The 27673-nt window shown below is 43.6% G+C and overlaps 1 long non-coding RNA gene across 1 annotated transcript; it reads right to left on the bottom strand.

The window, feature by feature from the left end:
* Positions 1–325: 325 nt before the first annotated feature.
* On the bottom strand, positions 326–26536 carry LOC147364277 (uncharacterized). The gene is made up of 3 exons (XR_015134310.1): positions 21020–26536; positions 19064–19206; positions 326–2580 (listed from the first exon to the last, which is right to left on the bottom strand). It is a non-coding gene; the product is annotated as an uncharacterized LOC147364277 (long non-coding RNA).
* Positions 26537–27673: the final 1137 nt, after the last annotated feature.

The following is a 27673-nucleotide window of genomic DNA, read 5'->3' as shown; positions in this document are numbered from 1 at the left end:
AGTGAAGTTCATCATTTATTTTTCAACAAATATTTTTTATGTACTTTCTGTGAATCAGACCCTGGGTTAGGTACTGGTAATAAAATGGTGAACAAGAACCTGTGTGTTTGCGGAGCCTGCATTCTAGTGATGGAAACAAATTAAAAAATAAGTAAGGAAATAAAGGAAGTGAGATTGTGGTTCGGTTCAGTTCAGTTCAGTCACTCAGTCGTGTCCGACTCTTTGCGACCCCATGAATCGCAGCACACCAGGCCTCCCTGTCCATCACCAACTCCCGGAGTTCACTCAGACTCACGTCCATCGAGTCAGTGATGCCATCCAGCCATCTCATCCTCTGTTGTCCCCTTTTCCTTCTGCCCCCAATCCCTCCCAGCATCAGAGTCTTTTCCAATGAGTCAACTCTTCGCATGAGGTGGTCAAAGTACTGGAGTTTCAGCTTTAGCATCATTCCTTCCAAAGAAATCCTAGGGCTGTTCTCCTTCAGAATGGACTGGTTGGATCTCTTTGCAGTCCAAGGGACTCTTCAAGAGTCTTCTCCAACACCACAGTTCAAAAGCATCAATTCTTTGGTGCTCAGCCTTCTTCACAGTCCAACTCTCACATCCATACATGACCACAGAAAAAACCATAGCCTTGAGTAGATGGACAAAACAAACAAATTCTTCTGTTCTGGGAGAATCTATTTTAACTATGATGGTTAGGGAGGCTCTGGCTGAGAACCTGGAAGTTAAACTGAGAACATAAAGTTAAGAAGAAAAATGCTGTGAAGGGCAGCAAGGAACACTTCAGGCAAAGGGAACAGCATAAGTTGGAAAAGAGCTTGAAGTGTTCCAGAAACTGGCTTTAGGCTTGGGTTGGATCATAGTGAAAGAGGGAGTCCGTGGCATCAGATGTAGTGATACAGGCAGAAGCCAGATCATGTAGCAGTTTGTAGATCATGGAAGGAATTTTTATTTTGTTCTAAGTATAAAGCAAAGATATTGAGGGTGTTTGTTTAACTGCTGCTACTGCTGGTGGTTTAGTTGCTAAGTTGTATCTGACTCTTGTAACCCCATGGACTATAACCCACAAGGTTCCTCTGTCCATGGAATTTTTCTGGCAAAAATATTGGAGTGGGTTGCTACTTCCTTCTCCAGGGCATCTTCCACATCCAGAGATTGAATCTGTGTCTCCCGCATAGCAGTCAGATTCTTTACTGACTTGAGCCGTAGCTTTAAATTGTGGAGAAGAGAGAGACAGTCATCTCAAAGTATTGTACCTTCTTATTTTATAGAAAAGAAGTAGAACCTCAAAAGTTTGGAATTATTGGTTCCCAAGTCCTTGGCCAATCTAATACAGAGCCAAACTGTAGAGCACAGAGTAGTCTGCTCAGTGCTAATGTGGCAGCCTGGATGGGGTGGAGTTTGGGGAGGAGGATGGATATATGTATTTGTATGGCTGAGTCCCTTTGCTGTCCACCTGGAACTATCACACCATTGTTAATCAGCTATGCTCCGATATACAATAAAAAGTTTTAAAAAATAGCAGATCTAGGACCCAATCCCAATGTCATGCCCTTCAGCTTAGTGGTCTCATTTCCTTCCCTTCTCCCAGAGCAGCCAAAGCACCCTCAGGGCTCCAGGCAGAGGACTCAGGACAGGGTGTCTCATTCATGGTCTGTATCCTCCCCTCCATCCTCATATACCTCTGAATGTTCTGGTCATGGGGAAGCCTACTTGTTCCCTGCCCACCACCAGAGACAAAACCAGGTCACTCAGTCTTAGAAATGGACATGCGCTGCAATGATGATGGTGATGACCGGCTTTAGTTCCTTTATCTTAATGCTTTGCACATACCAGGTAATTTAATCGTCACAGCCACACTTTCAGATGGACATGATTATAGCACTTATTCCCATATCTGGAAAATGAGGCACAAATAAGCTAAATGGGCTGTTCCCTAAGCTGCAAGCAGACCATGCATTGTCCCTTAGGTTGTTCACCCCCCACATCCAGCCCTGAGCTGGGGAGAGTTCAGGTTCCTTGTTGCTCCCACAGCATCTGTTCTGTTTTTCTCACATTACCTGTTGTGTAGTGGTGATGTTTTCCTTTTTAGCTACAAGCCAGGAAGTTTCCTGTGGGTGGTTATATGGGAATAATTAGTCTTTATGTAAGCACTGCCTTGCAGGATATGAAAGACATAACTCTCAGGCAGCCAGAGAACCCAGGAGGATGCTTATAATCACTAGGCTTCATTCTCTCCAGGAATAATTATGGATTTCAACCACAAATCACCACTTCAATAGGGTTTTCACACCTTAGCTTCTTCCCAAAATTTTAAGAGCGGATTTTCTAGGGAAAGATTATGGATGAAGGGGCAGACATCCTGTGGTTCTTTTTTCTTTTTTTTTTCTGTGGTTCTTTTTTCCTGCTGGAGGTGGCTTCTCATCAGGAGTGGAAAACAGATGTCACTTCCTGGGAAATCAATGTCATGGTCTAGCCAGAGCCCTCAGAGTCATAGGACATGGGGGCTGGAAGGTGCCTTACAGGCTATGAATTCAGTCTCTTTTGATTATGTATAATGAGAGTCAACTTCAAATGCCTAAAGCAGAAAAGGAGATTGGGGTATTAACATAGTTACAAATGTAATAGCGAATCATCACCATATGTGCATACAAACTTCTCCAACACCCACACTTTCTCCCCACACCCTCTCCTCTCACCATCCCCCACTACCACCTCTGCCATTCTTCAAGACTAGAGAGTGTTTTTCAAGACTAGCAGGGTCTACTGCTATGTAACAACTACTCACAAAAGTTAGTGGTGTAAAATATCAATCATCTTGTTATATTTCATGATTCCATGGATTGAGAGTTCAGGCAGGACTCAGATGAATAATTCTTTCCTTTCCCCATGGTTCCAATGAAGCTCACTTGGTGGCAGCCAACCAGCAGGTGAGCTTGTGCAGGGGCCAGAGACAGCCTCATTCACAGGTCTGGTATCTTGCTGGGACTGTCAGCTGAGCACCTACACATGGCCTCTCCTGTATGGCAACCTTGTTCTTCAGTCGCTAAGTCATGTCCGATTCTTTGCAATACCATGAACTGCAGCACACCAGTCTTCCCTGTCTTTTAGCATCTCCCAAAGTTCACTCAACCTCATGTCCATTGAGTTGGTGATGCCATCCAAACCATCTCATCCTCTGTCACCCCCTTCTCCTCCTGCCCTCAGTCTTTCCCAGCATCAGAGTCTTTTCCAATGAGTTGGCTCTTCACATCAGGTGGACAAAGTATTGGAGCATCAGCATCAGTCCTTGGGGTAGTCAAATTTCTTACATGGCAGCTCAGGGGTCCCCAGAAACAGGTAAAAGCTGTAAGGCTTCTTCTGATCCAGTCTCAGAAGAAACAACATTTCTACCACATTGTATAGTGAAACAAGTCACTAAAGCCAGCTTGAATTCAAGGAAAAGCAAATTATTAATAGAATCCACCTCTCAATAGGGTTGTTAAATGATTTCTCTGGTGGCTCAGACAGTAAAAGTTCTGTCTACAATGTGGGAGACCTGGGTTCGATCGGGTCGGGAAAATCCCCTGGAGAAGGAAATGGCAATCCACTCCAGTACTATTGCCTGGAAAATCCCATGGACAGAGGAGCCTGGTAGGCTATAGTCCATGGAGTCGCAAAGAGTCGGACACAACTGAGCGACTTCACTCACTCACTTTAATCTCCCACAGACAGTTTGCTAGACAAGCATCCACAATACTTAATACTTAAATACTGCTTGCTTAGATCCAAGAGGAAAGATGAATGAGAAATGGAAACAAACATCTGATCAAATGGTTTGGGAGTCAAAGGATATGAATGATGTGTCTTCTCCTCTCATTTCACCAGTGATCAATAGCTCCAAGAAAGGATTATATATAAAGAGAAGGTAAGAATATTATACTTACTTTCTTAGAGTTGTGAAGACCAAATAGATTTTATATATGCAACGTACTTAGCACAGTGCCTGACACATAGTAGACTCCCTATTAAAATGCTTCATCAAAAAAAAAAATAAATAAATAAATAAAAATAAAATAAAATGCTTCATCATCATCACGCTTGATGGGCCTCATTTTGATACTTAACCTTGGCTGTGCATGTATGCTCAGTTGCTTCAGTGTATATGACTTTTTGCAACCCCATGGCCTATAGCCCCCCAGGCTCCTCTGTCCATGGTATTTTCCAGGCAGGAATACTGGAATGGGTTGCCTTTTTCTCTTCCAGGGGATCTTCCTAACCCAGGGATTGAACCCACATCTCCTGCATTGGCAGACAGATTCTTTACCACTGAGGTTCCTGGGAACCCCAACCTTAGCTAGACATCAAAATTTAACTCCCCAGAAGCTTCTTTTGCAGGATTATAATGGAAAGCAAAAAGAGGAGAATGAAAGATGGCTTATAGCATTGTGACTCCGTTTGCACGCAAATTAGCAATGGTCATTCAATCAGGATTCTCAAAGTAAATGCTTTATTTTAATGTGTTATCTAATAAAAACAACAATGCCATTATGAAGCTCTTAGATCCTGTCCCTACATGAATCACAGAAATGATCATATTGCATAAAAAACTGGTGGTGGAGGTGACCATCTTGTGACACTGACTGTTTCTCTTGCAATTCCCTGAGTCCAGGCTTTCCCTTTATCAGCCATCAACTTCTAGGGCTGGACTGATGTCAAATCCTATCTATCTCCTTTAGTAAGATGAAGTTTCTGTTTCTAAGAAAGTGAATTTACTGGGCTCTATCCTTAGGTTTTCAAGGCTTCACAAACTCCCAGGTGCCTGGCATCAATCTTCACTTCTAGAAAAAAAGACCACCAGTGTGGAAAAGGTTGTGTAATACTTTTATATAACTCAGGGTACACTGATGTGGCAGGACACCTGGAGCTGGTTCTGATACATTACTGGGATGGTTCCTTAAAGTTTGAATAGAGTAAGAAATGAGGAACTGCCTTGGCAGAATGTTGACAGGATCAAAAGGCTCGGGAAGGTGGAAACAGTAGAAACAATATATTACATGAGACATGGAAACCCACCAATTGACTGTAATCCAGGACAGCCCAGACACTCCCTTCATTAACATAATAAATAATGAATTCCTGAGAGGGACCCTGAAATATCCAAAACGCTTGTTAGCCATCCTTTGAAGGTCATTATTAAAAATGGGAGAATCTGCCATTGAGCTGGTCCATAAAGTAGAACTAAGAGGATTATGAAATGGCAAATGGCAGTGCTTAATTGTCAGAGGCAAGATGAATGTAGTAATTATTATCCTGGTCAGCAAGATTTGGAGTAGCAATCGGGCTTCCTTGAACACCAGGTAACTATAGCAATCATAGTGTTACAAGAAGTGATGATAAATGGAGAGCAGACCGAGTACTACTTAACTTTTATAACCAATAAAACAAAAGACAGGGAGAACAGAAATCTGTGTAAGTTGCAATAAGGGGGAACTATGGTCCCTCAGGGCTTCCCCGGTGACTCAGTGGTAAAGAATCCACCTGCAGTGCGGGAGACGTGGGTTTGATCCCTGTATCAGGGAGATCCCCTGAAGGAGGAAATGGCAACCCACTCCAGTATTCTTGCCTGCAAAATCCCATGGACAGAGAAGTCCGGGGATCTACAGTCCATGGGGTCACAAAGAGACATGGCTGAGTGACACATGCACGCACAGTCCCTCACCTATTCTAAATCTAAGTCAGTGTAAAAGCTCAGGATCCATTAATTTAAGGGAAATCTAGGTCTGGTTGGGGAAAGAATCTACAGCAACACTGTATGTACAGTAAATATCCCCCCAAACCTTCCCTCAGAGGTACATGTGCCCAGTTGCTAGGTTAACTATATACTGGGGAAAGAGATATATCTCGATCTGTGGTATCTGAAATGCAACCACATTCCTACACATGGAGCAGGGATAGGGGGCATATGGGGGCCAGATGATAGATGGAATTTTATATATAATGCATAATTGGGACAGATATTCTTAATAACTGGCAGAACCTTCACAATGATTCCCTGACCTTTTGGACTAAGAGCTAGAATAACAGGAAGAGCTCTACGGGTGTCCTGACACTCTTCCTACACCTAGTCAAGATAATTAATCAGAAGCAATGTCACATCGCAGGTAGAAGTGCAGAACGTAGAACCATCGTCAAAGACTTCAAGCATGTATGACTGGCAGTCCCCATTAAGTCACCTGAGGGTCCCCAGCAAAAGCCAGACGGGACCGAGGACAGCAGACCATGACAAACTTAACTAGATGATGACTCAAATTTCAGCTCCTGTGTCAGATACAGTATCTTCACTAGAACAGATAGACACAGCCTCCAGCACTTGGTATATGGCTGTTGCTCTGGCAAGTACATTCTTCTCAATCTTTGTGAGGAAGGAGGATCAAATGAGTTTCACTGTTTAACATAAGGAGGAGGAGCAGGATGCATTCGCTGTTTCTTATCTCTAAGAGCTTCCTTCTGCAAAGTCTTCAATGGTCTTGATATCCTGCAGACACCACATTTGCCCACCATATTGATAATATCTGCCAGTTATACCTAGGGAGCAAGAAGTAAACTAGATGCCCTAGTAAGAAGCATGTTTGCCAGGAAGTAGGAGAAAAATTCCACAAAGATTAAGGAACCTGCCACACTGATGAAATTCTTAGAGGTACAATGATCACAGTGGTCCCCAAACTTTCTGGCACCAAGGATTGGTTTCATGGGAAACCGTTCTTCCGTGGACTGGAATATGGGGTGAGGGGTGGGAGTGGTTTAGGGATGATTCGAGCACATCCCATTTATTGTGTGTGCTGTTTCTACTAGGCCTTCCCTCATAGCTCTGTCGGTAAAAGAATCTTTCAGGAGACCCGGCTTTGATTCCTGGGTCAGGAAGATCCTCTGGAGAAGGAAATGACAACCCACTCCGGTACCCTTGTCTGGAGCCTGGCAGGCTACAGTCCATGGGATCGCAAGAGTGAGACATGACTTAACGACTAAACCACCACTATTTCTATTCTGATTACATCAGCTCCAGCTCAGATCATCAGGCATTAGATCCTAGAGGTTGGGGACCCTTGATCTAGGATATGTTGGCAAATCGTCCTTAAGGTAAATTGTAATGCCTTGAAATCTCCACCACTAAGAAAAAGAAAAATTTCTTTGGATTTTAGGGGCAATATTGCTCTTAAAAATAATGTTCCAATTCATATATCAAATAATTAAAAATCTGCCCATTTAGAGTGCTATCCATAGTGAAAGGAAACTCTGAAGCAAATCGAAAGTGTACTGTAAGCTGTCCTGCCACTTGGGCCATTAGACCCAATGGGTTAATGGACTAGGGATATCCATGGACGATACGGATGGGTGTCTGGAGTCTGACAAGACCCAGTAGGAGAAGCCAGGGTTCTGGAGCAATGCTATTCCTTCTGTGACAGAGAAATATTTGCCTTTCAAGGAAAAACAAAAACAGCAATGACAACAACTCCTGGAGAGCTTCCGGGCACTGATATAAATTGAGTGAGTATGCGACCAGAGTTGCCCATATCATGAACGGGATATGAATAGATCCATCAAAGCATATGGCCAGTAGCACAGCAATAATCCACTGCTATAGAAACAATACATTCAGGATCATAGAGTCTTAAGGCAAAAATAAATTATGTTACAGTTGATCCAGACTCTCAAGGCACCTAACCTTTGTTTCACTGACATCTCTCACTAACTCACATCCATAGAAGAGGACTATTCTCAGGTCTCATTCACAGATGGGTCTGCTCAGTAGATGGGGACCAGTTGCATAAGTGGGCTACTTCTGCCCTAACTGCCCCCATCCCTGATGAGTGGCCCTGAAGGGCACTGGTGAAAGGAAATCCTCTCAATTGGCAGAATAGGGAATACAGCCCGTGGTGGTTCCCTAGGTGTGGAGGAGTAAATGGTCTGAAGTATGGAGGTACTTGATAGATGTGTACTTTTGAACAGTGGCAAATAGCTTGGCCAGTTGTTCAGAAACTAGGAAGGAGTGAGAATGAAAGTTTAAAGGTAAGGAAGTCCAGAGGAAAAGGCATGTGGATAAACCTATAGAAGCGTACTTTTATTTCTCATTAATGCCCATCAGAGAGCACCATTTCTGAAGAAACATGCTTCATACTGGCAGGGATGAGCTCTCTATGGAGTCAAGATGACTCCCCTCACCAAGGCTAATCTGTTATTCATCAATAGAAGCTGACCTTCCAGGAAAAAATAGCCTAACACAGAGCCTTCTATAAAGCATCATCCACTTAGATGATTTAACAGTCACTTGTTTGCACGGGATCACTTCTACCCTAAAGGTGGCTACAATTTACCATAGTAGAAAATGACACATATCTGGATATGGGTATGTCTTCCTATCCACAGTGCCTTTGCTAATCCCACCATCCAAATATTTACAGGACATCTGATCTACCTGCAGGTATCCTGTACAACACTGCCTCAAATCAAGAGCGCTAAATTCATAGTAAAGAAGTCAGGCTAGGAGCTTCCTTGGTGGCTCAGTGGTAAAGAATCTACCTGCCGATGCAGGAGACACGGGTTTGAGCCCCTAATTCAGGAAGATCTCTCATGCAGCTAGCAACTTAAGCCTGTGTGACAAAACTATTGAGCCTGTCCACTAGAGTGCAAGAGCTGCAACTACAGAGCCCACGTGCCACAGCTACTGAAGCCCACACCCTAGAGCCCATGTTCCACAACAAGAGAAGCCACCTCAGTGAGGAGCTCACGCACCACAACTAGAGGGGAGCCCCTGCGCTCTGCAACCAGAGAAAATACCACGCTGCAGCGAAGACCCAGCACAGCCAAAATAAATAAATAAAATTATTTTTAAAAAAATAAGAAGTCAGACTAATGTGTACATGGCCATGGGATCTTCTGGTCTCACCACCATCTATTAGAATGCTATAATGGTTATTTGAGTCAAGCTAAGACCCCAGCTAGGGACACTCTCCTGTGAGGTTGGAGCAAGGCTGTCCAAAATGCTGCTTATGTGCCAAGCCAATGGTTAACAATAACAGCTAGAATACACAGGTATAGGAATTAAGAAACACAAATCGCTTTGGCCTCTTTTACCATATTTGTAACTGAACAGAATCCTACAAGGACTCCTCAGAATAGATCCCACCCATGTCCTCCACCTGCCTTTTATCTATAGAAAAATTTTAGTCAAAAAAAAAAAGGAAAATTTAATCAGAGAAGTAAAAAAATGAAGAAAGGGAAACAGTCAAGCAAGACAAAGAATCCGCCTGCTAATTCAGGAGATGTGGGTTCGATCCCTGGCTTGGGAAGATCCTCTAGAGAAGGAAATGGCAACCCACTCCAGTATTCTTGCCTGGAGAATCCCATGGACAGAGGAGCCTGGCAGGCTACTGTCCATGGGGTCACAAGAGTCGGACACAACTTAGCGTCTAAACCACCAGCCATTAAACAAAGTCAAGGACATTTAGTTCTTCCTCAAGGACTATGGAAAATCCCATGGACGGAGGAGCCTGGAAGGCTGCAGTCCATGGGGTTGCTAAGAGTCGGGCACGACAGAGCGACTTCACTTTCACTTTTCACTTTCATGCATTGGAGAAGGAAATGGCAACCCACTCCAGTGTTCTTGCCTGGAGAATCCCAGGGACGGGGGAGCCTGGTGGGCTGCCGTCTATGGGGTCGCACAGAGTCAGACACGACTGAAGCGACTTAGCAGTAGCAAGGACTACAGATAATATTCTTAGCCATGTCCTTTGAGCTGTTTTGAAGATAATGAAATCCCCACCAGGTGGAAGATGTTAGCTATATGCTGCCCACAAGCACCCCAACCGGTTGCAACTAGGTTGATAATACTGACTCCTACTTGCCTCCCTCCAACCAATCAGAAAAATGTCCATGAGCAGATCACACCCTGTCATCAAACACTGTAAGATCCTCACTACCTGCTCCGGAGTGTGACCCACAGTTTTGAGGCATTAGCCCACTGTGTCCCTCTTCATCTTTCAAAGCAATAAAGCTATCCTTTTCTACTTCACCCAAAACTCTGTGTCTGTGTTTCTATTCAGCACTGGTGAACAGAGGCCAAGTTTCAGCAATATATTCACAGTGACCCACTTATAAAAATTGTATTTTATAAATTGTATTTCCTCACCCTGTAAACCTAGGCACTTCTAAAATGTACATCCTGATTGCCTATGTTAGAGCTCAGAAGACACAAATTCCACTGACTTTGAACCTGAGGCTAACTCTTGATCACTTTAGGCTCCTCCTGCCTGTAGATTAATAGGCAAAGAAAGGAATACTGTACTGATGGAGATAATTAATCCTGACTACCACAAAGAGCAGATGTTTCTACCATCTGAGGGGAGCATGTAGGAGTAGGTCTGAAATCTAGAGGATTCACTGGGGAATCTCCTGTAGTTTTTATTAACTATGATATTGTGACTGGACAATTGCAAAAACTTTGTCTGGACAAGGGTAAGTCAGATGAGAGCTCAATTCCTCAGGAATGAATGTCTAGGTTATCCTACTAGGTAAGTAACTTATACCAAAAAAAAAAAATACAAACAGACATAGAAAACAAACTTATGTTCACCAAAGAGATAAGGACAGGAAGGATAAATTAGGAGTCTGGGATTAACATATATACACTGCTGCTGCTGCTAAGTCGCTTCAGTCATGTCCGACTCTGTGCCCCATAGACGGCAGCCCACCAGGCTCCCCCATCCCTGGGATTCTCCAGGAAAGAACACTGGAGTGGGTTGCCATTTCCTTCTCCAATGCATGAAAGTGAAAAGGGAAAGTGAAGTCGCTCAGTCGTGTTCAACCCTCAGCGACCGCATGGACTGCAGCCTACCAGGCTCCTCTGTCCATGGGATTTTCCAGGCAAGAGTACTGGAGTGGGGTGCCATTGCCTTCTCTGATATACACTAGAATATATAAAATAGACAATCAACAAGGGCCTACTGTATAGCACAGGGAACCATACTCGATATTTTATAATAATCTATAAAAGAATCTGAAAAAATAGATATACATATGTATAACTGAATCACTGCTGTACACCTGAAACTAGCCCAACCTTGTAAATCAACTACACTTCAATTTAAAAACAACCTAGAGGAGTGGGATGGGGTGGGGGGAGTTTCAAGAGGGAGGGGACATATGCATACTTATGGCTGATGCTTGTTGAAGTGTGGCAGAAACCAAAACAATATTGTAAAGCAATTATCCTTAAATTAAGAATAATAAAGTTTAAAAATTATCTTTCAATTTAGAATAAATAATTTTTTAAAAAATAGGAAAAAAAATGAAAATAGTGTCACAAGCAGGGCTGTAATTGTTTTTCCAGAGAGTTGCCTGATAGATGTTTATCAACACACAAATGTTTTCTTTCTGTCTTTCTTCATTCCCTCTCCATCTGCTTCCTCCAATTCCATTACCAAAGAGTCCATTACTTGCACATGAGCCTTTGTATCAGGCTCTGCTTTCACAAATCTTGGCTAAGACAAATACCTACCTCATAGTGTTGTCAGGTTTCATTGCAATAATATGACGATGGCCAAGAATGAGCAGCCTAATCCTAGAAAAATGTGCCCACCTTAGATGGTTTTACTTATTGTCTCTTAAGGACAATGAGACAAAAATACTTGGAAATTCAATTGCTGGGCAGACTGAGGCAGGAAACAAATAGATGTTAGGATGGAATCAAGAAGGGTTTCTTCCAGTCTGGTCCCTGGACAGGGTGACTTGGAAAGGCTGAAAGACAAATGTTCTGGGGGTGTCCTACTGAGGAAGGTTGGGTTTGCAGCATCTCTGGGCTGTTAGACTGTTGTATCCTTCTGGCTCCTCTGTTAAGTACTATGAAGCCTGAACTCCAGCCCCACCAAGGAGTGGCACGAAGAACCTGAGCTGATTCTTTGGTCCTGATAGAAAGCTAATTTTCAAGTATACCATGTACTGACTGAAACCCCTTCTGATTTTTGCCCCAGTTTTGTAGGCATATGAGTCAGGAAAATGGCTAGATGTGTACATGTACATGTCTGTGTTTTTAGGCTGAGTAAGCTGTATCTCTAAAGTTGTATTGTCCAAAATGGTAACCAGTCACGTTGACAACTTAAATTTAATTAAAATGAAATATAATGTTAAAGTCAGTACCATAGTCAACTAGTCACATTTTAACAGCTCAATAGCAAGTAATTTCAGAATTAATTACAGACATCAGAAAATAATGAAATAGGATGATGTGAGTTGATGGATATGTTAACAAACTTTATTATACCTAAAAGTGAAGTGAAGTCGCTCAGTCATGTCCGACTCTTTGTGACCCCATGGACTACAGTCCACCAGGCTCCTCCATCCATGGGATTCTCCAGGCAAGAATACTGGAATGGGTTGCCATTTACCTAGTAGCCATCATTTTGAAATATCTATGTGTATCAAATCTTAACATTGTACACCTTAAATTCACACAATGTTGTACATCAATTATCTCTCAAAGCTGGAGAGAAAGAGAAAAAGAAGTAATCAAGTGCTCAACAACCACATATGGCTAATGTCTACCATCGTGAACCACACAGATACAGAATGCTTCCATCATCACAGAACGTTCTTTTGTACAGAGCTATAGAGGAGCTGCAGCACTTGGAACCCAGGTCTAGGTTGTTGGGGAACAAACATAGCTGAATGCATCAACGGGAAAGAGAGCTCTCCTCCCTAACTTGCATCTAGAATGCAGTTAATGAACCTCCCTCCTCCCACCAGAGCTTCCCTGGTAGCTCAGTTGGTAAGGAATCCTGCAACGCAGGAGACTGCGGTTCGATTCCTGGGTCGGGAAGATCCTCTCGAGAAGGGATAGGCTAGACCACCTGACCTGCCTCTTGAGAAACCTGTATGCAGGTCAGGAAGCAACAGTTAGAACTGGACATGGAACAACAGACTGGTTCCAAATAGGAAAAGGAGTACATCAAGGCTGTATTTTGTCACCCTGCTTATTTAACTTATATGCAGAATACATCATGAGAAATGCTGGGCTGGAGGAAGCACAAGCTGGAATCAAGATTGCCAGGAGAAATATCAATAACCTCAGATATGCAGATGACACAGGAGAAACAGTGGAAACTGGCTGACTTTATTTTGGGGGGCTCCAAAATCACTGCAGATGGTGACTGCAGCCATGAAATTAAAAGACTCTTACTCCTTGGAAGGAAAGTTATGACCAAACTAGACAGCATATTAAAAAAATAGAGACATTACTTTGCCAACAAAGATCCATCTAGTCAAGGCTATGGTTTTTCCAGTAGTCATACATGGATGTGAGAGTTGGACTATAAAGAAAGCTGAGCGCCAAAGAATTGATGCTTTTGAACTGTGGTGTTGGAGAAGACTCTTGAGAGTCCCTTGGACTGCAAGGAGATCCAACCAGTCCATCCTAAAGGAGATCAGTCCTGGGTGTTCATTGGAAGGACTGATGTTGAAGCTGAAACTCCAATACTTTGGCCACCTGATGAGAAGAGCTGACTCATTTGAAAAGACCCTGATGCTGGGAAAGATTGAGGGCAGGAGGAGAAGGGGACTACAGAGGATGAGATGGTTGGATGGCATCACCGACTCAATGGACATGGGTTTGGGTGGACTTGGGGAGTTGGTGATGGACAGGGAGGCCTGGTGTGCTGCTGTTCATGGGGTTTCAAAGAGTCGGACACGACTGAGCCACTGCCCTAAAATGAACTGATCCCACTCCAGTATTCTTGGGCTTCCCTTGTGACTCAGCTGGTAAAGAATCCACCCACAATGCTGGAGACCTGGATTCGATCCCTGGGTTGGGAAGATCCTCTGGAGAAGGGAAAGGCTACCCACTCCAGTATTCTGACCTGGAGCATTCCATGGACATAGTCCATGGACTCGTAAAGAGTCGGACACTACTGAGCGACTTTCACTTTCACTCCTCCCACCAGTCAGGGAGAGCCATACTGGCCCCCGGGACCATCAGCGACACCTTGTGGCAACAAAAGCAACAACCGTTAAAAGATCGTCTCTCCTTAAAGAGACCTGAATTGAGTTTCTGGTTTTCTGTCCTCTGAATACATGGAACCAGAGCCAACCCACTGTGCCCGAGAGAGATTATAAAATGCATTATTACTTCCCATGAGTGGTGAGCATGCCAAGTATCTTCTCATCTAAGCAGACCAAGAACCTTTCTAGGTAAATGCTATCAGTATGATCCCCATTTTAAAGATAAGGTAGCTGATGCTCAGGGAGACTGTTTAATCTGAGGTCATTAGCGATGGGACAGAGAAAAAGGCTGTTTTGTGCTAATAGATTGCGTTTCCTAGTCGTGTAATTTGAATATTAAAAGGAATGTGACATCATTTTTTTCCCAAAATGATACAGTTGGATATAGCATGCGCAAACAGAACACAGGAGAGGCGCCGCATGTTTCTTTCTCCACCCCTTTGTTGTTTGCTGGTGTTTCTCATTGAACTTGTATTATCCTCAGCAGTAAATCAGTCTCCCCTATTCACAGATTCCTATCCCCAAATGAATACATGCAAAGACTATACTTCGGCAAGACTGTACAGTATAGAAAATTCCATTAAATTTGAAATCATAAATTTGCTACCAATTTATCTTATACCCTATTTACAAGGGTCAAGGCATGTCATAGGTTCATTTGGCAGCCATTCAGAGCCTTTTTATAAATGTATAACTAAGAAACAAAATTATAGTATTACCTGTAAAGGTTTTTCAAGGTCTCCAATTGCCAATTTTTTTGCAACTCAGACATTGACTTCTGTTGCCCGTCAAGTGCTCTTTTCGTGAGCTTCCCCCACCTGTCAATCATTCTAAGTCTTTAATTAGGGCTCTTCCAAGGAGACTCTGACATCCCAGAGAGTGATGCTTCCACACGGCTCCTCATCCTCTTTCCCAAATCAAAAACCATGTGAGCAGACATGGTCAAAAGAGAAGCTTGCTGCTTGTTGGGAAATACTTTAAAGGGCAGATTTTTACAGTGTGGGTTGGGTGGCGGTGGAGGAGGGGGGGGATGTGGAATGTGCTTTGGGAATGCTGAGTCATCAGAAGCAGGGCAGTAGAAACTTGCTATGCCTGAGAAAATGGCTTCCAAAGCCCTACTCCAGTCAGCAGCCACTAAACATTGTTCTGATCATTTTGTGGGGGTAAAAAAATTATAGGTGTTGCCTCCTGGAAAGTCGATAATCAGCAAAAACAGAGTTGGACACTGCTGAAGGGGCTTCCGGCACCAGCCGTGTCCACAGCTGCTCAGCCTCCCAGCTTCCCTGATGAACCAGCATTTTTGTTTTGGGCAAAGACTGTTTCACGTTGCCTCTGACTCAGAAAAGCCAATGAGATCCGAGAGGAGCAATGCAAACAGAAGCAGAGGGCAGGTGAGAGCTAGCCAAACCATGAGAGCTGTTTGTAGCGGGAAGGGCATGGTGCTAGGACTCAGAAGATGCAGTCTGCTTTCTATTTTGAATAATTCCTTTGTTTCTGGAGGACATGGTGGTTACTGGAAAAGTCAAAGCAGTGGGTAGGTACCACCCCTAGAGATGTGTGGTCCTCGCCCCTTCAAGTCTTTTTGAGATCCTAACCCAACCAGCCCCTTCTCTCTCTCTCTCCATTTCAATATAGATGGGTGCCAACTTTCATCCCAGCTCTATTCAGCAAGACTATTTCCCGCATTGCCGTGGCCCAGCTGCTCAAGTCCTGCCCGCAGGAGTCGGGGAGGGGGGTGGGGGAGGCACAGAAGTCCTCCTGTCTGGACATTACTGTGGCTACCACCTCTTTGCCATCACCTCTGATCTTCAGAGTCAGAAATGCTTCTCCCCCAAACAGACTTCTCCCATCAAATGTGACAATTCTCTCAACTTCATATGTCCTAAGATCTTACTGGAGTTCTCAAAAACTAGTCGTGAAAGTGAAAGTAGCTCAGTTGTGTCCGACTCTTTGCGACCCCATGGACTATACAGTCCATGGAATTCTCCAGGCCAGAACACTGGAGTGGATGGCTGTTCTCTTCTCCAGGGGATCTTCCCAACCCAGGGTTGGAACTCAGGTCTCCCACATTGCAGGAGGATTCTTTACTGTCTGAGCCACCAGGGAAGCCCAAGAATACTGGAGTGGGTAGCCTATCCTTTCTCCAGGGGATCTTCCAACCCAGGAATTGAACCTGGGTCCCCTACATTGCAGGCAGATTCCTTACCAGCTGAGCCACAAGGGAAGCCCAAGTATTTATATATATAATTATATGTAAATTATGTAATTATATATAATAAATATTGTCATATTTATATATATCAAAACTAATTATACCAAATTATTTATGCTTTTGAGAGTGAGGGGACATAATTAGTATGCCAGAGCAACAGGCAGAAACTGGGACTGTCTCAGCAAACCAACATACATTCATCATTTCCCCAAAAAAGCCACTTCGAAACGTGAGGTTTATAACCATCTCTGTGGGGAAGCAAGCTTGTCGTGAGCTAGTAGGAACAACTTATGGGGTGACCTTGTGCACACTTGGACCACTTTTGAGAGTTTCATTCTGAGCCCAGAAGCTTAGCAAGTGGCAGGGTGATTCGCTACCTTACTGAACTGTTGCCCTCTCCCAGGGCATAGAAGGGCCTTCATCTTCCTGCCTTTGTGCAAGAATCTATCTCTGCCTGGGGGCCTGACACCCCAGGGCCCCCTCTCCTTTCTCAGGAGACCCAGCATCCCCCAGGCAGGTAGCTGTCTTGTAGGCACTGTTTCTACTGTTAGAACCACTGCCCCAGCTGCAGGGTGGCCCTGATTCCCAAATCCAGAAGGTGTCCACAGAATTTGTCACTCCTAGTGGGTGAGGCAGGCTGGGAGACACAGTGTGAAAGAATGCATTTCCAGGAGTACATCATGTTTTACAGAGCTGACAGGATCTGATTATTTTCCATTTATTCCACTGAAGTATAGTTGATTTGCAATGTATTCATTTCTGCTCCATAGCAAAGTGATTCAGTTATATTAATACATATATACTGTGTTTTCATATTCTTTTCCACTATGGTTATCACAGGATATTGAATATAGCACCCTGGGTTATACAGTAGGTCCATGTTGCTTATACAAGGATCTGACATTTAGATTAGAAGCTTCTGGGCCCTATTTGTGGGAAAGGCAAAGAGCAAGAAGACTGAGGATAAGAGAGTAAAATTAAATTTTTACATGAAGCAAAATACTATAGTAATTTCTAAAATTATAGAAGTGCCTATCAGTGAAGTACCTGCCCCTAAAAATACACAGGTTTCTTTTCAATTTTTCTCATAATGGAGGTGAATGAGTGTGGTGGTGGAGAGGGGGTGGTGTCTAGCAGGATTTATACATTTTTCTTGACATGGAGAATTAAAAGTCTACAAGTGCTATTTCTAAAACTTAATGAAGCAAAAATGCAAAATGGAATTTCTGCCATGGTTTCAGCTATATAAAAACCATCTAGTCTTATGAGCATGAACCAGAAGGGAACAAGAAAAAATAAAATATTCAGATTATAGGAGTGTGAGGATGGTGAAGATAGCTTTCTCTATTTCCTTTCTTCCTATTATAGCAGCTGTAACATTAAGAATAATTCAACTGAATTAAGCAGTCTTTAACATTAGGCACTCCTAAAAGAAAAGAATCCCATTCGTGCCACAGTTACAGGGCTTACAGCAGATGCTTGTGGCTCCCCTTGGGTTGCAGCTCAGCTGTGGGAGCATCTTTCTCAAACAAGCAAGAGCCAGGGGGTAGGGTCGGGTCTTGGGGAGGCATCCTGGCAATGTGATAGGAGCACAGACTCTGGTCCTGCCAACCAGAGTCAGACCAGCTTACTGTCTTTCTCAGGTCATCACCCAGCCAGGAAGGATTGAGCCCTCAGTGACCTATTTCCTTCTAGGACCCAGGCAAAGCCAGAGTGACTTAATCTTATATTAGAAGACATGACTGATCAGTCAGAGCCTTCTCTGGCTAAACCATACTGACCTGGATGAATCTATTTCTTGATTCACGCTACATCTTGAGTCAAATTCTACTCACCACTCGAACGCTGGCCTTGATTTTATTTTGGGGGTGAAGATAGTAGCTGAAATTTTGGTGACCTTTTCCATGTAAGCCCAAGTAGAATTTGTGGGTTGGGAAAGGCTTCGTGCACTTTATAGACATCTATGTACTTTAGATTCTTCAAAAGTAAAGATACTAAGTAATAGCTAAAATTTTAAGTGTTTACCATATACCAGGGACCATGCTAAGCGATCCCTCACATGATCTTGTTTCCTCTCTCCCTAGGATGTCATGCCGTCCCCACTCCATCCTCTCCAACTCCTGCACAACCACCAATTGATGAGCTCTGGGGAGAAGGTACAATGACCATCCCCACTCTGCAGATGAAGAAAGAGAAGCTTATGTTAAGAAATTTACCCAGGGTCCCACTTAGGACTGGAAACCAGGCTCCAAAACCTGCACGCCTAACCAACATACTGATATATATCGAGCGACATAAATGATCTTCTGTCAATCACCAGCCTGTTTGAAGTTTTCTTTTTTAGCTGTTTATTTTAGATCTGAAAGGAACCAAGAGATGACTGTTGTACATCTCCTTTCTTTATAGTGGAGAGAGTCATCTCTGGGTCCCTGGTCAGTTCAGGATCTAAAGAACAAGCTATTATGATTGGCTGGGCCAGGTTCTGGGTCTTGGGGTGGCGGGGGTGGAGGGAGATTCCTTATGGAAAAACGTGCCTCCAGCCCCAAATCATAGCTGCCTGAATCTGCGGTTTTGGTCTGTTCCAGATTCTCCGTGAACACGCCAATTCGTCCTTCCTTGGGGAAGGAAAGTGATTATCTATCCCCTCCCCTGGGACGATTCGCCCCAGAGAGCTGGAGTCTATAAATAAAGCTGGTCACCTCCACCAGACAGGCTAAGCCTTCAACTAGCTTGATATACCAAATGTCAGCAAGGCTGAAAGAAGAGTGAGGAAGAAGAGAGCGCTGCTGCCACTCTTCTGACTCAGCGCGTTACTCACCAGCAGTGACTAAGCCGCTTTCTGTGCCCGCCAAGGAAGCCTACCCAGTTTATTTTGCAACCAGACGCCTTCTTGACCTAGAGGGTGGAGTCCCGGAATCAGTCCCCAAGAACAGTATCCATTCCTGCAGCCCGAGTGGTTACCTTTAATGTAATAATAACAAGTAACAAAAACAGAGCATGTGCTGTGGTTCAGACACTGTGCTCCATGTGTAACTGAGCAGGACACTATGGGACCTTCCCGGGACAGACCCCACCCCCATATCCTCTGCTGTAGCTCCTCTCTGAAGTGTTAATACCTAGATAAGAGTATCTGGTGCATATTTCCTGAGTTTTCCAGATGCTAAAAACTACCGCCAAATGGAAGAAATTAACTACTTGATGATCAAGAGCACATAGCCCCCTGGACCTTCTGGGGCCTAAGGATTGATGATGTTAACACCCTATTATCTCAAATCAAGCAAACAAGAATTGTGCATAAGGGGAGGGAAGTTTAAAAGGTAGGGGATGTATATATACCTATGGCTAATTCGTGTTGATGTATGGCAGAAACCCACACAATATTTTAAAGCAATTATCCTTCAATTAAAAATAATTTTTTTAAAAAGAAGTGTGCACATGTTGATCACATACCCTGCAACCTTCCTCCCTCACCTGGCCTTTAAAACCTTCAAAGTTTTTGGGGTTTGACGAAGCATGAGCCACTTGTTCTCCTAGCATGGCCCTGCAATAAATCTTTCTCTGCTCCAAACTCTGACATTTCAGTATTATTTGGCTTCTTGTGCATTGGGCACGTGAACTTGTGTTGTGTAGCACGAGCTCTACATGCACCATCTACTTTAATATTTACAATGACTCCGTAAGGTAAATTCCCTTACTACTAGCATCCCCATTCTACAGATGAGAACATTAAGGCTTATTGAAGCTGGACAGGTAATACTGTTTGACTCTCCATACCTGTTCTTCTCCCTACTCTGCACTGATTCGTCTGGCCTGTGTGACTGCATCAATAAGGCCTTTTCCCTCTGTGGTTCCAGTTGAGTCAGGCCAATGGGAGACACTGAATTGAGGCAGGAAACTAGGAGAAGGGAGGAATGGGCATTTCCCCCTCTTCCTCCTGCCTGCTTGGCCAGCTTTGGCAGTCGTTCCTGGACCATAACCCTGATCCAGCAGCTTGGGCCCCACCCTATTATACCCGCCCCGCCAGGTTCAGGTAACTCTGTCCCTTCCTCTTCTCCCTTCTGGCAGAAACATGACCACTCCCCCTGCTATTAGTCCCTGGGGGCTTCACCATCCCTCACTGGTTGCCTTAGCCTTTCCCAGCCTGGGTTTGGTGGGGCAGGGAGGGAGGAAGGATCTCTTTGTTAAACTCTCCTGTCCAGTTCTTTGAGGGTACCATCTCTTCCTGGCTAAGGCAGAAACTGAATTCCTTGCTTGAGTTAGCCCAGCTTAGTATGGTAAAGCTGGGATTAAGAATCTTGGCAGTCTGATTCCAGAACCAACTATCTATCAATATATTGGTTAAAGCCCCACATAAGGCCAACAATGACAGGAAAAAGAGAATCCAGATCATGATTTCAATCCCTCTATCCCTTGCTAGATGCCGCTGTTTAGGTGAATATGATTCATATTCAGAGCTATGTACCGGGCCTTTCTCCCCACACTGTCAAGGTCACCCCAGTTTTCCCAGAGTAGGTAAGGCCACTGTGAGAATGACCTGTCCAGAGGTCCAAGAACCTAACCGGGGAAGCTTTATCCTATCCAGGCCCCTTCTCCCACTTGCCACCCAGCCACTAGCCAAACATGATCCCCCTGAGGGATCAGGTGAGTTACTACCCACCGGGTCCTCCTTGCTCTTCCACACCCTGCGAAAGTCAAATCCAAATCACCTCCAAAGTCCTGGTGAGTCCCATTCTCTCCCTAGCTCTGAACTCTGCCTCCATCTGAAATAACTCACCTTATACCTCCACTCTCCATCCCATAGCCCGGTCGGTGCTCTGGGTCACACTAACCCAAACATGAAGCTTTTTATAGGTAAAATTGTCTGGACCAGCTAGGTGTCCATCACCTTACTCTTCACTTGATGTCTTCTTTCTGCATGTTCTTTTTTTTTTTTTCTTTTGCTAACGATTCCTTTACACCTAATTGCTTAAAGTAAATCACTTGCTAGTTAAAGCTTTATCAGGCACCTGGTGTTTCTCCCCTTTGAAACACTCCCTAACACTCCTTTTCTTTGCAAGCATTCTTAATTTCAGAGAGAAGGTCATAGTACAACCCCAGAGACCACCAGAGCCCATCTCTGGACATCCTGAAGCCAGCCTTGATGGGTTTTGAAACATTTCATGAGCAGAGAACGCAGAGCCTGCACCTGGCCTCTCTCTTATCTAAAACCCTGTTTTGAGCTAACACTGTAAGTTTTACTCCCTGAATCCTTTTGGGGAGAACAGTCTTGAAGGTACTAGCCTGCTGCAGCCTCCTTTGCCTGGCAAAACAATAAAGCTGCTCTTCTCTTTTCACCCAAAACTGTGTTTCCATGATTTCAATTTGGTACTGAAGTACAGAGTCTGAGATTTTGGTAGCAAACTTAGTCCTCTGACTTTCACAAACACTTTTCACAGGGCATGTGTATATTTAGTAGACTTTCCACTAAAGTAACACAAACAACTTCAATTGAGCATTGAACATCTTTGTCTTTAAAAGACCTCTGGACACTCTTCCACCGCGGATTGTCCCTGACTGCTTCTCCTACACAGAACCCGACTGTGCACTGTCTTGCCCTCCTCTTTCCAAGAATAAAAAGCAGGAAAGTTTGTCTTTTTTTGTCATTTTGGCACCTGCACCCTCTTCAACACAGTAGGTTTTCAATGCATTTCCTTTAACAAAGCTCCCTCTCCCTCCAAAACAAAAATTCTGGGAATAGGTGCTGAATTGGTCATCACCATGTCACACACCAAGGTAAATGTTCACCTCCATAATGCAACTCGAACCTGCCTCACCTGCACTGTGCAGCCTAGAAGTCTGAGGAAAAGGGGCAATGATTTCACTTTCAGCAAAGAGTGAATTGTGAAGCATCTAAAGGAAAGGTGCAAAGCACAGAAGAGCCTGGTAGAGCCTGGTAAATAACCCAGGATTCAGCCTGAAGAACTTTGGGTTCTCTCTTTTTTACTAACTGGGTACAATCAGACCACTGATGTCATCTTTCATTCCTATGAAATTTGATAATCTACTTAATAAGTACTTCTCAGAATGTGTTCCTAGACCAGCAGCATCACCTGGAAGCCTGTGAGAAATTCAGATACTCACATACATATACACGATGATACTACATGTGAAATAGCTAAGTAGTGAAGAGTTCTGACAAAATGTGGTCCACTGGAGAAGGGAATGGCAAACCACTTAAGTATTCCTGCCTTGAGAACCCCATGAACAGTATGAAAAGGCAAAATGATAGGACACTGAAAGATGAACTTCCCAGGTCAGTGGGTGCCCCATATGCTCCTGGAGATCAATGGAGAACTAACTCCAGAAAGAATGAAGAGACGGAGCCAAAGCAAAAACAACAGCCAGTTGTGGATGTGTCTGGTGATAGAAGCAAGGTCTGATGCTGAAAAGAGCAATATTGCATAGGAACCTGGAATGTCAGGTCCATGAATCAAGGCAAATGGGAAGTGATCAAACAGGAGATGGCAAGAGTAAATGTCAACATTTTAGGAATCAGTGAAATAAACTGGACTGGATGGGTAATTTAACTCAGATGACCATTATATCTACTATTCTGGGCAAGAATCCCTTAGAAGAAATGGAGTAGCCATCATAGTCAACAAGAGAATCCAAAATGCAGTACTTGGATGCAAACTAAAGAACGACAGAATGATCTCTGTTCATTTCCATGGCAAACCACTCAATATTATGGTAATCCAAGTCTATGTCCCGACCAGTAACACTGAAGAAACTGAAGTTGAACGGTTCTATGAAGACCTACAAGACCTTCCAGAATTAACACCCCAAAAAAGATGTCATTTTCATTATAGGGGACTGGAATGCAAAAGTAGGAAGTCAAGAAACATCTGGAGTAACAGGCAAATTTGGCCTTGGCATACAGAATGAAGCAGGGCAAAGGCTAATAGAGTTCTGCCAAGAGAATGCACTGGTCATAGCAAAACCCTCTTCCAACAACACAAGAGAACACTCTACACATAGACATCACCAGATGGTCAACACCGAAATTATACTGATTATATTCTTTGCAGACAAAGAAGGAGAAGCTCTATACAGTCAGCAAAACAAGACCAGGAGCTCACTGTGGCTCAGATCATGAACTCCTTATTGCCAAATTCAGACTTAAATTGAAGAAAGTAGGGAAAACCACTAGACCATTTGGGTATGACCTAAATCAAATCCCTTATGATTATACAGTGGAAGTGTGAAATAGATTTAAGGGACTAGATAGGATAGACTAAGTGCCTGATGAACTATGGATGGAGGTTCATGACACTGTACAAGAGACAGGGATAAAGACCATCCTCAAGAAAAAGAAATGCAGAAAAGCAAAATGGCGGTCTGAGGAGGCCTTACAAATAGCTGTGAAAAGAAGATAAGCAAAGGGAAAAGAAAAGATATACCCATTTGAATTCAGCTTTCCAAAGAATAGCAAGAAGAGACAAAAAAGCCTTCCTCAGTGATCAGTACAAAGAAATAGAGGAAAACAACAGAATGGGAAAGACTAGAGATCTCTTCAAGAAAATTAGAGATACCAAGGGAACATTTCATGCAAAGATGGTCACAATAAAGGACATAAACGGTATGGACCTAACAGAAGAAGATATTAAGAAGAAGTAGCAAGAAACTGTACAAAAAAGATCTTCATGACCCAGATAATCATGATGACGTTATCACTCACCTAGAGCCAGACATCCTGGAATGTGAAGTCAAGTGGGCCTTAGAAAGCATCATGATGAACAAAGCTAGTGGAGGTGATGGAATTCCAGTTGAGCTATTTCAAATCCTAAAAGATGATGCTGTGAAAGTGCTGCACTCAATATGCCAGCAAATTTGGAAAACTCAGCAGTAGCCACAGGACTAGAAAAGGTCAGTTTTCATTCCAATACCAAAGAAAGGCAATACCAAAGAATGCTCAAACTACTGCACAATTGCACTCATCTCACACACTAGCAAAGTAATGCTCAACACTTTCCAAGCCAGGCTTAAACAATATGTAAACCATGAACTTCCAGATGTTCAAGCTGGTTTTAGAAAAGGCAGAGAAACAGAGATCAAATTGCCAACATCCGCTGGATCATGGAAAAAGCAAAAGAGTTCCAGAAAAACATCTATTTATGCTTTATTAACTATGCCAAAGCCTTTGACTGTGTGGATCACAATAAACTGTGGAAAATTCTGAAAGAGATGGGAATACCAGATCACCTGATCTGCCTCTTGAGAAATCTGTATGCAGGTCAGAAAGCAACAGTCAGAACTGGACATAGAACAACAGACTGGTTCCAATAAGGAAAAGGAGTATGTCAAGGTTGTATATTGTCACTGTGCTTAACTTATATGCAGAGTACATCATAAGAAATGCTGGGCTGGATGAAGCACAAGCTGGAATCAAGATTGCTGGGAGAAATATCAATAACCTCAGATATGCAGATGACACCACCCTTACAGCAGAAAGTGAGGAAGAACTAAAGACCCTCTTGATGAAAGTGAAAGAGGAGAGTGAAAAAGTTGACTTAAAGCTCAACATTCAGAAAACGAAGATCATGGCATCTGGTCCCATCACTTCATGGCAAATAGATAGAGAAACAGTGGAAACAGTGGCAGACTTTACTTTTTTGGGCTCCAAAATCACTGCAGATGGTGACTACAGTCATGAAATAAAAAGACACTTCCTCTTTGGAAGAAAAGTTATGACCAACCTAGATAGCATATTAAAAAGCAGAAACATTACTTTGCCAACAGAGGTCTGTCTAGTCAAGGCTATGGTTTTTCCTGTGGTCATGTATGGATGTGAGAGTTGGACTGTAAAGAAAGCTGAGTGCCAAAAAACTGATGCTTTTGAACTGTGGTGTTGGAGAAGACTCTTGAGAGTCCCTTGGCCTGCAAGGAGATCCAACCAGTCCATTGTAAAGGAAATCAGTCCTGAATGTTCATTGGAAGGACTGATATTGAAGCTGAAACTTCAATACTTTGGCCATCTGATGTGAAGAACTGACTCATTTGAAAAAACCCTGATATTAGGAAAGATTGAAGGCAGGAGGAGAAGGGGATGACAGAGGATGAGATGGTTGGGTGCACATGAGTTTGAGTAAACTCCGGAGTTGATGATGGCTAGGAAGGCCTGGCGTGTTGGAGTCCATGGGGTCACAAAGAGTTGGACACAACTGAGCGACTGATCTGAACTGAATGCAATACTGTAAAGCAATTATCCTTCAATTAAAATAAATTTTAAAAATAAAAGAATAAATCTGGAGGTAAAGAAGCTCCTCTGAAATAAGTCATATTGAAACAAACAAAATCCTTATAAATCATGCCAAGGTGAGCTCCTGCTTGCCTGCCGTTAGAACTGTCACGTGAGTGTATGTTCCTCGGTTCTTTGTCTCATCACAACAAAGATTTGGAATGACGGACATTAAAGCCCCCTCGGTGTGTCACAGCTCTCGGTTCTTAGATAGACTGCTCTCAGGTTGCAAAAGGACCGTGTTATAGCTCTTAGACAAATCAGTGCTACAGCTCAGTGTTACAGCTCTATTTTATTTAGAAGATAGCAGGAAAATCCATCTTTGAGGCGTGAGGGCACGTAGATCCAAAGACTAGAAGAGAAGAGCACCCCAGTGCTCGGGGGAGAGAGAGAGAGAGAGCGAGCTTTGCTGCTGCTGCTGCTGCTGCTAAGTCGCCTCTGTCGTGTCCGACTCTGAGCGACCCCATAGATGGCAGCCCACCAGGCTCCTCCGTCCCTGGGATTCTCCAGGCAAGAACACTGGAGTGGGTTGCCGTTTCCTTCTCCAATGCATGAAAGTGAAAAGTCAAAGTGAAGTCAGCTAGCTTTGGCTCCTCTTTTTATGTTTTTTTTTTCCCTCCCTGGGCCTGTCCTATGTAAATTGGGCCAGCCAGGAGTGTTGTTTGTTTTACCTGAGGTCCTCACTCTGGTCCTCAGACCTTCTTTTGTTCTATTTTCGCGGGCTTTTCCCTTCTTTGTCTTTTAGCCACCACCATTTCAGACTCCTTTTCCCTATTCTACCTACCTAACAGAACCATGTCAAAAATGCTTACTTCAGGGAATTCCTTGGCAGTTTAGTGCTTAGTACTCAGCGCTTTCACTGCTGTGGCCCAGGTTCAAACCTTGGTGGGGGATCTAAAATCCCGCAAGCCTTGTGGCCCCCAAAAAAGTTTAGTTCAGCTTCTGTCTGTCCCTTCCCAGTGTGGGCAAACAAGACATGCTTTTTAAAACTATCTCAAACCTTCCCCTCTCCCACTCTCTTCTCTTACCTTCTCTACCTTTTCTGTCTCATCACTCACTGGCTGCAAGACTCAGGTTAGCCATGCCCTCTTGCTGAGCTTTCACGTCTCATCCATTTTGATAATCAATGATTCTCAAAATGCAGTCACCTGACCAACAGTATTCCTATCACCTGGGAACTTGTTAGAAGTGCTGACATCAGACCCCACCCCAGACCCACTGAATCAGAAATTCAGGGTGTGAGGCTCAGCTGTCTTTGTTTTAAAAAGCCCTCAGGTGATTCTCAAGCAGCTCCCAAATTTAAAAACTATTGTTCTCCACAGGTGGTTGCCAAAGGGGAGAGGGTTGAGGGAGAGATGGAGTTGGAGATTGGAGTTAGCAGATGTAAGTTCTTATAAGAATGGATCAACAACAAGGTCCTACTGTATAGCAGAGAACTATATTCAATCAGTTTAGTCGCTCAGTCGTGTCCAACTCTTTGTGACCCCATGAACTGCAGCACGCCAGGCCTCCCTGTCCATCACCAACTTCCAGAGTTTACTCAAACTCATGTCCATATCCTATGATAAATCATTATGGGGAAGAATATCAAAAGAAGAATGTGTATATACATTTTTATGTATAATATATGCATGTGAGTGTGTGTGTTGGTCGCTCACTGACTCTTTGAGACCCTATGGACTGTAGCCTGCTAGGCTCCTCTGCCATGGAATTCTCCAAGAATACTGGAGTGGGTATCCATTCCCTTCTCCAGGGCATCTTCCAAACCCAGAGATTGAACCTGTGTCTCCTGTATTGTATGCAGATTCTTTACCATCTGAGCCACCAGTGAAGCCCCATTACATATATATAACATAAATATATATATACGTATATATGTATAACTGAATCACTTACCTATATAGCAGTAATTAACATAATATTGTAAATCAAGTATGTTTCAACATGCTATGTGCTCACTCAGATGTCTGACTCTTTGCAAACCCATGGACTGTCTCCCACCAGCCTCCCCTGTCCAAGGAATTTTTCAGGCAAAAATACTGAAGTGGGTTGCCATTTCCTACTCTAGGAGATCTTCCCGAACATGGATCGAAACTGCATCTCTTGCATCTCCTGCATTAGCAGGTGGATTCTTACCACTGTGTCACCTGG

This window comes from Bos grunniens, chromosome 10 (assembly GCF_055505025.1).
Source record: "Bos grunniens cultivar Pamir isolate PY7600 chromosome 10, Bosgru_T2T1.0, whole genome shotgun sequence".
NCBI lineage: Eukaryota > Metazoa > Chordata > Mammalia > Artiodactyla > Bovidae > Bos > Bos grunniens.
Note: the sequence above shows the minus strand (reverse complement) of the source record. Positions and strands in the feature narration are given on the sequence as shown.